Here is a 13,653-nt window from a genome sequence, read left to right as displayed (position 1 = left end):
GACTAAACATTTTGCACTTTATGTAATGTGCAGACATTTCAAAGTGTTTGAAATGAAACTTTGATTTTGATAGCAGTTGCACAATCGACTTAAGTGCTCTTTTTGTTTACTATGCTGAAGAGGCCGTTTAAAAGTAGTTTGCACTATAAATCTGTTTAAAATTTTTTGTTCTGACAAATGTGCAGGTTTCTGTACTCCTGTCATTCTATCTGCTGCCTTAAATGGATACTTATCCAAATCAGCTGTTTTTCTTAGCTATTCAGGTATTTCAGAGGTATTACTCATATTCGCCACTAGAGGGAACCGTTCTACAATAAACTGATTGATAGACCGTAGATTTCGTGGGAATGGCTTGATGAGAGTAATGAGAATTAATTAATTTACAAACTGACATCGTCCTGTTTACAGCAAGAGGTTTAGCATTCTTCTTGCAGTTTTTTGACATCATGTAATAAAATAATTTCAAAGTTTTTACCAAGCGATTTTAATCAAACTCTTATGTATAAATGTAACCATATTAAAAGGTCTGTCACAGCAATACTTCTTGTTTTGCGTTGTGTCTTTGCTCAAATAAAATGAAATGTGATGGGGTAGGTGTGTGAGCCAGTGGTTGGTTATGTTATGATGTTAGTCAGCAAGGATAGGTTAACTGAAAACACATGTTTTTTAAAAAATGGGTTGATATCCTGCTGTCACGCCCTTTGATAGCAAGTCATAAAGCAGATGTGTTTACACGCGAGAGCAGGTCTCTACAAGGAAGAGATTATAGATGCTCAGATGTTTTAATTGCTACTACTAAGGACAACGAAATGAAACAAAAGTCAAATAATCTATGCTGGCGTAGGACCAAGGGAAAACTGCATGGAGACCAAATTAAATTCGGATTAGATCTGTCTGCTAACAGAAGGTGCGAAAGTGTGGGAAGACGTGAAAACGAATCTTACTGTCGGATTCATTTCACTTTAAAAGTTTAATTAATCACATCATTTAATCTCAGGATCTATTGTTAGCCTATTTTATCTGAGGATATAATCTCAGTTTACGATTTCATAACATACTCCTCTTAAGCGGAGCTAGTACGCTGAAGGGAGTATCCTTAAAATTAAAACGCTTAGCCTAATATTGTTAAGTTTTGAGTTTTCTTTTTGAACACCTATGTGTTTTGAGCTCCTACCGTGTTCAAAAATGCCCCTTTTAGTTCAAAATGGCAATTGAGGAAAGAGCTGAGTGAAACTAAATTGCAGTTGACGTTTAAAACAATTTGTAAGATTTTACAACACACAATTCGTGTTGCTTGTATGTGCGGTTTTCTCTATATACACATACTAGCCACGTAAACGAATAGTTCTGTCGGGAAAGCAATGACTGAGTTTCGACTGGTCTAGTTAGTCAGTTTTTACCTCCTACTCACTCAGGCATCTTGTATAATAGAAATAAGGGATTTCCAGAAGTTGATTCTGGAAGTGAATTCCCTAGTTCACTCAAAAAACGGCTGTTATTTGTAAAACCAACCTCCTCACAGTAGTTTTCTACATCATTTTCTACATCATTAGGTTGAGTGAAGTTGTGGTAAATAGCAAATTTTTTCTCCAGCAAGCACAAACAGTAAATCTTTCTCTTGTGTTCAATTTGTTAGTGGACAGGGATAGGCAGACTTCTGATTATTTTCAGATCCACCAGTGCTCATCCAATTTAGCCACTTAAAAGAAGATCCCTATGACTGAAGATCTGATTTTAAAAGCATAATATCGTAGTGTGACCATTTCATAGCTGTAAACCAGTCATTTGGCTAATTGGCTAACTGGATCTATGAAAGCATGGCAAGCAACAGGAGCTATGTTGTTTTATTCTGGGCCAGAGGAAAACGGAGCAGAGCCAGGTTTTGGAAGTTGTTGCACTACACCACTTAGTAGAACAGATATAGCAGTGGTGCCTTAGAGCTCTTGGTTCAAGGTTAGTTTCCTCCTACTTGAAGAGTTGATCATTTTCTCCTGTGATCAGAATTGATATTTTTCTTGACTGAATCTGACGGAGCCTTCCTATAGATCACTGAATAAATTGCGCCTTCTCAAGGTTGTTTTGGGCAGCATGGTAATATCTTTTGACCATTCAGCAACAAAATGACACACACACATACATGCATGAGCACACACGCGCACCCACCCACCCACCCACCCACCCACCCACACACACACCACACACACACACACACACACACACACACACACACACATATATATATATATATATATATATATATATATATATATATAGTGAATTCCAGCGTGGGACTGTGGTAGAATGCCACCTGTGCCACAAGTCCAGTCGTGAAATTTCCTCACTCCTAAATCTAATATATTAATTATTATATAAATATTTCACAGCCAACTATCAGCTGTGTTATAAGAAAATGGAAGTGTTTGGGAATGACAACAACTCAGCCATGTAGTGGTAGACCACATAAACTGACGGAGCGGGGTCAGTGCATACTGAAGCGCATAGTGCGAAGAGGTCGTCAAATTTCTGCAGAGTCACTACAGACATCCAAACTTCCATATGGCCTTCAGATCAGCTCAAGAACAGTGCACAGAGAACTTCATGGAATGGCTTTCCATGGTCGAGCAGCTGCATACAAGCCATACATCACCAAGTGCAATGCAAAGCGTCGGATGCAGTGGTGTAAAACACGCTACCACTGGACTCTAGAGCAGTGGAGGTTTGTTCTCTGGAGTGACAAATCGCGCTTCTCCATCTGGTAATCTGATGGACGAATCTGGGTTTGGCGGTTACCAGGAGAACGGTACTTGTGTGACTGCATTGTGTAAAGTTTGGTGGAGGGGGGATTATGATGTGGGGTTGTTTTTCAGGAGCTGGGCTTGGCCCCTTAGTTCCAGTGAAAGGAACTCAGTGTAGGATTCAGTATACCAAGACATTTTGGACAATTCCATGCTCCCAACTTTGTGAGAGCAGTTTAGACCTGGCCCCTTCCTCTTCCAACAGGACTGTGCACCAGTGCACAAAGCAAGGTCCATAAGGACATGGATGGTAGAGTCTGGTGTGGATGAACTTGACTGGCCTGCACAGAGTCCTCAATTCAACCTGATAGAACACCTTTGGGATGAATTAGAGCTGAGAGCCAGGCCTTCTGTACATCAGACCTCACAAATTCTTCTGGAAGAATATTCAAAAATGCCTGTAAGCACATTCCCTTGTGGACAGAAGAGTTATAATGAAATTTCTGCTTTATTTGCCATACTAGTATGTGTTTTGATTGCCCTGAGTGCAGGTTTTTACTGAGCACTGTGGGTGGCTTGAAGAAGCACTCCTACAAGCACACGTACACCAGGAGTATGCCTTTATCTGCTGTAGTATTCTAAATATATGACATTTAACTTCTAAGCTGGTTCACTCTGTACCTCTGACCATAACCAGCAAAGCATCATGGTAATTCTTTAGAGTTTGCATTAGGAGACAGAAGGTGAAGTAACACTGTGACTCTGTATAGGAAGGAATGGGGGAACTAATTTTCATCACATCAACTTTGAAACTCTACTATTGAGGTTTACAGCTGTCACTGTAACTGAATGTGTTCATCACCAACAAAATGGGGTACTGACAGAACTCCAAACCCTGACCCGGCTCCATCCTGCCATATATCAGTCCTGCCCATCTTCTAAGACCGGCCTCTTTGTCTCAGTGCCCAGCTTTACCAACTACCACCACGTCTAACTCCCGAGTTGCCTGTCTGGAAACCTGTGGTTCATAATAGCTGAAACCAATTGACACATGAATAGTTCTTTTCAAAATTCTGGATGAGAAAAAGATCCGATTGAACATCTCTGGGTTCCTGTCTTCCTGTCGGGGCAAAATTAATATTTCGTCTTTCTGTAATCATATTCATTGGTATTCATATATGTATTGACCACTCACCTGCGGTTTACTGAGCTCCTTCTGTCACACCCAAAAGAGACAATTACAAGATGCAGTTTCTTAAGAAATATTTTGTATGAGTGTTCATTCTCATCCTTATTAATATTTGTCAATAACTTTGACAAAAGTCAGTGACTTTTATATAAATCAGGATATGTCTACACCTTGTTCCCTATAGCTCTCTCCATGCACTGGTTCCCAGTTCCAGACCAGTTACCTGTGTGTATTTGTACTGGCTCCCCTCCCTTCTGGTGGACCAAAGACCTGCTCCTTTGCTGCACAACGCTGAATCACAGGTCCTGCTTTGTCCTAGATGTGTTTTAGCCAGATCTGTCCTTGTTTTACTGATTAGGGGTTAAAAGGGCAAAACATATTAGTTTGGTAGAAGTTTTTTTTAGTAGTGACGACTTTGTGTGTGTGTGTGTGTGTGTGGGTATTGAATTTAATTGAATTTACTTTATTGATCGCAAAGGAAATTCAACGTGTGTGTGTGGGGGGGGGTTACACATTTGCAAGATTGTAATTTATTGTACTTTGGAATTTTGGGCTACAGTTTTGTGGTCAAGTGTTTTGTGTTACCATTCTGATAATTGCGCTAGGACCTGCTGTGGTCCAGTGTGTTGTGTTACCCTTCTGATAATTGCGCTAGAACCTGCTGTGGTCCAGTGTGTTGTGTTACCCTTCTGATAATTGTGCTAGGACCTGCTGTGGTCCAGTGTGTTGTGTTACCCTTCTGATAATTGCGCTAGAACCTGCTGTGGTCAAGTGTTTTGTGTTACCCTTCTGATAATTGCGCTAGGACCTGCTGTGGTCCAGTGTGTTGTGTTACCATTCTGATAATTGCGCTAGGACCTGCTGTGGTCAAGTGTGTTGTGTTACCCTTCTGATAATTGTGCTAGGACCTGCTGTGGTCCAGTGTGTTGTGTTACCCTTCTGATAATTGCGCTAGAACCTGCTGTGGTCAAGTGTTTTGTGTTACCCTTCTGATAATTGCGCTAGGACCTGCTGTGGTCCAGTGTGTTGTGTTACCATTCTGATAATTGCGCTAGGACCTGCTGTGGTCAAGTGTGTTGTGTTACCCTTCTGATAATTGCGCTAGGACCTGCTGTGGTCCAGTGTGTTGTGTTACCCTTCTGATAATTGCGCTAGGACCTGCTGTGGTCCAGTGTGTTGTGTTACCCTTCTGATAATTGCGCTAGAACCTGCTGTGGTCAAGTGTTTTGTGTTACCCTTCTGATAATTGCGCTAGGACCTGCTGTGGTCCAGTGTGTTGTGTTACCCTTCTGATAATTGCGCTAGGACCTGCTGTGGTCCAGTGTGTTGTGTTACCCTTCTGATAATTGCGCTAGGACCTGCTGTGGTCCAGTGTGTTGTGTTACCCTTCTGATAATTGTGCTAGGACCTGCTGTGGTCCAGTGTGTTGTGTTACCCTTCTGATAATTGCGCTAGGACCTGCTGTGGTCCAGTGTGTTGTGTTACCCTTCTGATAATTGCGCTAGGACCTGCTGTGGTCCAGTGTGTTGTGTTACCCTTCTGATAATTGCGCTAGGACCTGCTGTGGTCCAGTGTGTTGTGTTACCCTTCTGATAATTGTGCTAGGACCTGCTGTGGTCCAGTGTGTTGTGTTACCCTTCTGATAATTGCGCTAGGACCTGCTGTGGTCCAGTGTGTTGTGTTACCCTTCTGATAATTGCGCTAGGACCTGCTGTGGTCCAGTGTGTTGTGTTACCCTTCTGATAATTGCGCTAGGACCTGCTGTGGTCCAGTGTGTTGTGTTACCCTTCTGATAATTGCGCTAGGACCTGCTGTGGTCCAGTGTGTTGTGTTACCCTTCTGATAATTGCGCTAGGACCTGCTGTGGTCCAGTGTGTTGTGTTACCCTTCTGATAATTGCACTAGAACCTGCTGTGGTCCAGTGCATCCTGCTGCCTAATTGTGTCTCTGGAGTTGACGCTCTAAGTGGTCCCAATCAAGACTACATATGTCAAATACAAAGTGTGTGAACTGGGGCATATCAAAATATGTTCTTCCATTTGAAAGGGCCAATTACCATACATTTTTTTTAAACAACAAACAAATGCAAACTATTGTCATGTCATTGTCCTACATGGATTGTATCTTTTGCTTGTGAGATAACTGTATCATCATGCTGGTGTCATGCTTGAGAGTCCCGCTGATTAGCTCGCTGATCATCACAGTGATGTAAACTTCAGGTCCATTTGGTGGTTGAATGAAGCATGGGCAACACTACAGTGTTGGTAATATGTAATCTGTTTAGATTATTTTACTGGTTAAAGCTACAGTGCTGGTGAGATGTAAATCTGTTTAGATTATCTTACAGGTTAAAGCTACAGTGCTGGTGAGATGTAAGTGTGTTTAGATGTTTTATCTCAAGGCGTACTCACACTAGGCACGGTTTGCTGGTTCCGTGCTGGGGCCCGGTTATCCCCCCTCCCCACTCCCCCTCTGGCCTGCACTCACACTGGCTTCAGCAACCCGGCCCGAGCACGCTTACGTCATCACAACGTGACTATTTGGAAAAAAAGCGCACTCGCACACTATGGAGTTCACGATTCTCTTTTTATTGTATTTTTGAAGTGGTTTTGGGAGTGCAGAAGCACGGTGCAAGCACAGATTTATCGATAATTTAACACAACGATTGTCTGCTAATCGCTTTGCCGCTATGACTGTTTAACGTGAGCGTCGCATCACTGACGTCATGTTTGAGTTCCAGCGAAATGAACCAATCAGACGAGGCACCAAGCGAGCCCGGGCTCACATGAATCGTGCCCTGGCCCACCTCTTCAAGCGGGCCCGAGCACGGTTAACTGATCCGGGCCCGGGCACGGTTGGAGCGCTCACACTAGCCAAACGAACCTGCTTCGGCAGGGAACCGTGCCCGGGCCCGGATCACAGAGCCTAGTGTGAGTATGCCCCTACAAGTTAAAGCTACAGTGCTGGTGAGATGTAAGTCTATTTAGATTATCTTACAGGTTAAAGCTACAGTGCTGGTGAGATGTAAGTCTGTTTAGATTATTTTACAGGTTAAAGCTACAGTGCTGGTGAGATGTAAGTCTGTTTAGATTATCTTAAAGCTACAGTGCTGGTAAGATGTAAGGCAGTTTTAAATGATCTCACAGGAAAAGGCTGAACTTGCACTATCACAGAGCAACAACATCTGCTTTAAACTATTGTGTGTAACTGTGGTAACTTAGCTAAGCTATTTTAATTCACTCGTGCTATTTATGGTCTTTTTTTCTTATTTATTTTTTATTTTTTAGGCCCCGATGAGAAAATGAGGCAATTGGAAATCTTTAACATTTGCCCTTGACAATTAGGTTAATTAGCATCTAGTTAAATGCTGTGAAGGGAGTTGTTACAGATATAGGTAGGCTGGTTTTCACTTAAATGCAGTGACAGAAAAGCAGCTGTGTGTTATGCTCAAAACGTCCATACTCCCAGATCTTTAAAAGCCATCTTGTCAATGTAAATGAGCTGCTAGGATATAGCTACATTTGTAATGGACATTTATGAGCCAAGACTCATGATTTATGCATTCATTTGTGCGTTGGACTGGTGTCCACAGTATGGGCGTGATTTGTTTCAATGACCACCTTAATAATGGAGCTGGTTTGTCTTCTGGATTGTTTTAAAGCAAAGAAATCACCCACTCACTCAGACTGACTAGAACATACCTGGGTTTCAATTGTAAGGTCCCAGCTACAAGAGCAAGGTCTCTAAGAACTCCATTTCCCAGGATCACTTGGGCTAATCAGAGCTGACTGTGCACTGGACTCTGTACTTACACCCACTTTAAACAACATGGCAGCTCTGTATAAGAGTATCTGTTACAGTATTTCACGAAAGAACTGACAACAGGAAAGATGTGAACAGTTCAAAAGATGTGAGCTGGAAAGAGAACAGCTTAAGAAAACAAATGGGAGTTGAAAAGAGGTTCAAAACAAATGAAGAGGAACAGAAAAATACCCTCTCAAAGGAGAAAGTACTTTTGTGTTTCTTTATGTATTACTTTTGAGGGAAAGTTCTTTGTTTGAGCACACTGTTTTTGGTGTCCCTGCCCTGCGAGTGTTCCCCCAGAGTATCCTGTACCCGGTGAGCATTACCATAGAGCGTCCTTTTGCACCAGAGTGTCCCGTTGTCCCAGAGCGTCCTGTGCTCTGTGAGGGTTGCCCCCCCATTTCCTCCACATTACAGCAGTCCTCCCATCCTAAGAAGAAACCACTAGATGCCACCAAACAGCCAGGAAGAAGCAGAGGTGCAGCACATACATCAGGAGGGGAGTTTCGAAGTCGACATTCTGGACCACTTTAAAAGATTGCAGATTTTGTACACCAGATAACTTGCTCCCATTAGCGAATTACGAACGAAGAGTTTGTGCGGTTCTTATGCTTCTGCAAAACCTGTTCATTCACTCCTTATTGATCTTCTCTTTGGTGTTCAATCTTCAGAGTGTTGGGGCACGGCTCGAAGGCGGAGACCCTTGTGGTTTCTTGATGGCCTTGGTGGCATTTCACCAAGAAAAAAAAACTGAGAAATCTGTCCGGCATGATTACCGCACTGTTCACCAGGCAACTGCAGCGTGCTAGCTGCGCTCCTGCCCCGGCCATGTGCTGGTTCTCCGGCTGCTGCTGTTTCTCCTGCGCTGGTGCCGAGTGCGGCCCTGCTCGATGAGGCCGTAAATCTTTGGTGCCGCCGTGCGGTGTGATCGGCGCTCCCCGTGGTCCTGCTCACACCGGGCCTTGGCAGGATCTCACAACATTTGGCCGCCTGCGATGAACACGGCGTGCCGTGGCTCGTTTGAGCGGTCAAGCGCAGACGCCCTTCGCAAATGCAAGACAACGCCTCCGGGTTCTCTGCGAGCTTGCGGGGATACGCGCGAAAAAAACGCGGGACCACTGCTTTTTGCATCATGACGTGTTGCGTCATCGCGTATTACATCATGCCTTTGAGCGGAGAAGGGGCGAGGGGCATGGACTGCATTCGAGGAACCCAGAAATAAATGGCGTCGGTAACCTGTGAGGAAAAATGGCTTTAGCTTGTGATGTGGAGTCGTGCGGTAATAGGCCCATCCGTTAGAGGCGGGGGAGGGGCAGGGATCACTCTAAGTGAGATGGATGGCTGTGTGTTGAAACCCCAGCAGAGCTGTGCAGTCTGACGCTGGTGCAGGAGAATATGAGACCCTCTCACCCAGATATCCCACTAAACTCCCCCCTCCAGCATTAGGGCACCCATTTATAAGGGAGGCACCTCTTTAAAAAGGAAGCTTTTGTTCGGCAGTGATCGTGCACACATGCATGCAAAAGGTATCAATAACTTAATGCTCTATTGTCTTCGCTGTCGTAAAGCACTTTAAAAAGACACAGTAGCCACACTGTGCTTCTACGCCAGATGCAGTTACCACTTTGCTTGCACTTTACTGCTATAAAATGTTTTTGACATTTTTTTAACCAGTAGATAGAATTTTTTTATTTATTTCTTCATTTTTTTTTTATTAACTGGAATTTAACCCTTCTTTGAGGAAAAGTAAAGATTATGAAGCATCTTTGCAGGAAAGGTCATTTGTGATGGAACGAGGAGTAATTGTTAATTTAGGATCGGCATCCTGGCACAGAGGGCATCCCACTGTCTGTCTTCTGTTAGAGCATGCAGGCCGGGGAGGGGAGAGTGTGTTCTCTTGCCATCGGTGCTGATCAAAAGCCTGTAATTGCTTTATATTTGCAGCTGTAATGCTGGGAGGCGGGGCTCCAGAGCTTCACAGAGAGGGGCGGATCAGCCATGCACTTCAGCCCACGGGGAGGCGGAGCCTGCGCTGGAGAGAGGTGCCCATGGGGCCACGGGCAGGGGGTCAGACTGGTGCTGATGCTGTTGCTAAGGCGTTGCTCTGCAGGCTCCTGAAATGAATGGCGCACAGGAGAGTTAGCTGTGGCTTGGATGCCACTGTGCCATTGTGTCTCTGTCTGGAACCGTCTCTCTCTCTCTCTCTCTGTCTCTTTCTGTCTCTCTCACTTTTCTTACTCTTTCTCTCCTTTCTCCCTGCTGTTTATTGGTCATATGCTGCTCTGCTGGTTGTAAGTCTCACTACAAATCGTCCTTTCTCTCGTGCCACAATCATAAGAGTCCTTGAAGGTGTGTGTTTGTGTGTGTGTGTGTGTATCCTCATTAGATAATCTGATGTAATGTAATGCAAGCCAGAAAAAAATACACTGGGCAAACACTAATTGAGGATGAGGACATGCAGGTGAGTCAAAGAATAAAAGGTTTACGTCTAGAAGATACAAGCGAGCTGCATTAAAATATTCATATATATATATATATATATATATATATATATATATATATATATATATATATATATATATATAGACAGTGTAAATCAAAAGAGGTAAATGATTTAATAATTACTATGGACTATTAGAGTATTCCATTAGGACCACATTTAGGTGTATGTGGAAGGGTGTGCACTAATGTACACTCTTCAATGGAAAGATCCCATAGTAGTTATATAAGTTGTGTGTGTGTGTGTGTGTGTGTGTATGAGATATGGTCTGCTCCTGGCCCCAGGCCAAACATGAAGGATAGAGTGAATTAAATTCTCTCCAGTTATTACCCACTAAATTATGCATAATATGAAAGTACATTCTGTGCACAAATGGATGGTATAAATACAGGTGCATTGGAAATGTCAAATGGTTTCTGTATATTGCTGTGGCTCTTCTAGTGAGCTTTCAATTAAGCTGTGTTTGTCAGAGTAAGACCCTGACTGAAAATCAGCTCTGACTCACACCCTCAAATCTCAACGTGTACTGAGCGCGCTCCGTTAATGTCGCCTCTAAAGCTCACGAGATGACCTGCAGCTCAGACGCCTCCTGCAGAACCCTACTCACACACACACACACACACACACACACACACACACACACACACACACACCCAGAAAACATTTTTATATTTTGTACTGTATATTTTTATACTTTCTACTTTCATACTTATTCGTTCTGGCTGTTGGCTAATACATATATGTATCACTTGCATATAACTGTCTAACTCAACCTTAACCATTATGCATAGCCAAATATTTGTATTCTGAAGATGTATGAAAATGAATGCTTGCACACACACACACACACACACACACACACACACACACACAAGCCTGAGGTTGCTAACATATGCCACCACTTTTGCTTGTGCCATGAACAGCTTTGTGTGAGGGACAGAATGTTATAAATAAGGAGAGAAACAGCATTTTGTAGGTGATTTCCTTTATAGAAGGATATATACTTTATTTTTAGTGATTATATGTGATTGTGTGTGAGATGTACCCCCCTCCCCTTCTCAAATATAGGACAGCTCATAAGCTCAGAGGTCTTCTCCCTGGAGAAGAGGGGTGCAGAGATTTGGATAACATTACTACCACTTCCTATTCCCCTGTTAGCTGCTCTGGGCATGCCCTCTGCTCCTCCCCCAGGTACAATGGCCCGGTCCTTTGCTCCTCCCCCAGGTCCAGGGGCCATGCCCTCTGCTCCTCCCCCAGGTACAATGGCCCGGTCCTTTGCTCCTCCCCCAGGTCCAGGGGCCATGCCCTCTGCTCCTCCCTCCGTGTGCTGTTCTTTCCCATGGTGACCGTGTCTTCCTGTCCTCGTCTTGTGTGTTTTGATTTGTCGTTTATCTCTTCTTTCAGCTGATGCTCCTGTGGTTCTCAGTAAGAGCATTTCTGACCAGACACCTGTGTGTGTGTGTGTGTGGGTGTGTATGTGTGCGTGTGTGTGTGTGCGTGCGCGCACAAACACCATGTTAGCATGAATGCATCGGACATTTTCAGCCACTTCTTCTCTTGTGTGTGTGTGTGTGTGTGTGTGTGGAAAAGAGAGAGAGACAGAGACATTGTAGTGAGATGTTAAATACAAGCAGGCTAAAAATATGCCCCGCTGCAGTTGGCTGAACTTGGCCGCGATCCCCTCTGTGGTGGTAGGAGCCTCTAACCTGTTTGTGAAGATTATGATTACACTTCCTAAGTGTCCTTATCAGCTGCACATGCTATAGTACTGGCCACACACACCGAGCAAGCTGGAGGCCATAGACAGGTAACCATCTGCTTGCTGCCTTCACCGTTGACAGTGCTGGGAGTCTGTGCTCCCTTCAGTGGGTGTGTTTTAGAACGGTACACTCGAGTGCGTGTGATTTCAGGGCCCCCCAGGACTAGGTGTGTCCTGTCATTCAGCAGGTGGTGATGGCTCTTCATCAACTGAAATGCCCCATCACCCTCCTGTGCTGTAATGGATCAGATCATGGTGCCGTGTGAACCTGAGTGTGTGTGTGTGTGGGTGTGTATGTGCCTTTGTGTGTGTCTGTGTCTTTTGGGTGTGTGTTTCTATGTGTGCGTGTCTGTGTCGGTTTGTCTCTCTGTTTGTGACGGAGTTTTAGTATCTCCGTGCTTGTGTGTGCGCGTTTGTGCTTGTGTGTGTCCCTGTGTGTTAAAGATAGAGATTGTGTAGAGGGAGAGGGAGAGAGTGACAGAGAGATTGCAAAAAGAAAAAGAAAAGTGACAGCCAAAAATCTCAAACAAATGCTGATTGTGTCTCTTTAGTCTGGTGAGGTCTGAGCTCTGCTGTAGCGTTTATAAGATTCTTTTTTCTCCCCCAACTCCAACACATTAGCATGTAAACAGCCATGTTTATATCCAGCGTGCATATGTGCAGAGGAGGCTAGCGCATCTGTGTTTGTGGACGCGTTACCGTAGAGATGAAATCTACGGCAAGGCGGTGATTCATCTAGCCTTACATAAAGTCTATATTTAGCCGAGCCATGACTCCGTATTTCTGCACCAAAACGATGGTGTGTGTGGGCCCTGCTGCTACAGCAGCAGACCGCAGCGCTGATTCATGCGAGATCTCTGCTGCTCCCCCCTCTCCTGCGTCTGCTGCCTTCTTCGCGACGGACTGCATGCCGCGTAGAACGAGGGCGCACGGCGCTGCCTGATGTCACGCGGCGCTGCCTGATGTCACGCGGCGCTGCCTGATGTCACGCGGCGCTGCCTGATGTCACGCGACGCTGCCTGATGTCACGTGGCGCTGCCTGATGTCACACGATGCTGCCTGATGTCACGTGGCGCTGCCTGATGTCACGCGGCGCTGCCTGATGTCACGCGGCGCTGCCTGATGTCACACGATGCTGCCTGATGTCACGTGGCGCTGCCTGATGTCACACGATGCTGCCTGATGTCACGTGGCGCTGCCTGATGTCCCGTGGCGCTGCCTGATGTCACGCGGCGCTGCCTGATGTCACGCGGTGATGCCTGATGTCACGCGTCGCTGCCTGATGTCACACGGGGCTGCCTGATGTCACACGGCGCTGCCTGATGTCACACGGCGCTGCTTGATGTCACGCGGCGCTGCCTGATGTCACGTGGCGCTGCCTGATGTCACCCGGGGCTGCCTGATGTCACACGGCGCTGCTTGATGTCACGCGGCGCTGCCTGATGTCACGCGGCGCTGCCTGATGTCACACGGCGCTTCCTGATGTCACGCGTCGCTGCCTGATGTCACACGGTGCTGCCTGATGTCATGCGTCACTGCCTGATGTCACACGGCGCTGCTTGATGTCACGCGGCGCTGCCTGATGTCACAGATGTGTTTGTTGTGATGTCACGCTTTGGAGGCGGGGTCACTGAAGTCTTTTTACCATTTTCTTTTGGAGACCACG

This window comes from Brachyhypopomus gauderio, chromosome 2 (assembly GCF_052324685.1).
Source record: "Brachyhypopomus gauderio isolate BG-103 chromosome 2, BGAUD_0.2, whole genome shotgun sequence".
In the NCBI taxonomy this organism is placed as follows: Eukaryota; Metazoa; Chordata; class Actinopteri; order Gymnotiformes; family Hypopomidae; genus Brachyhypopomus; species Brachyhypopomus gauderio.
This window is presented reverse-complemented; position numbering follows the sequence as displayed.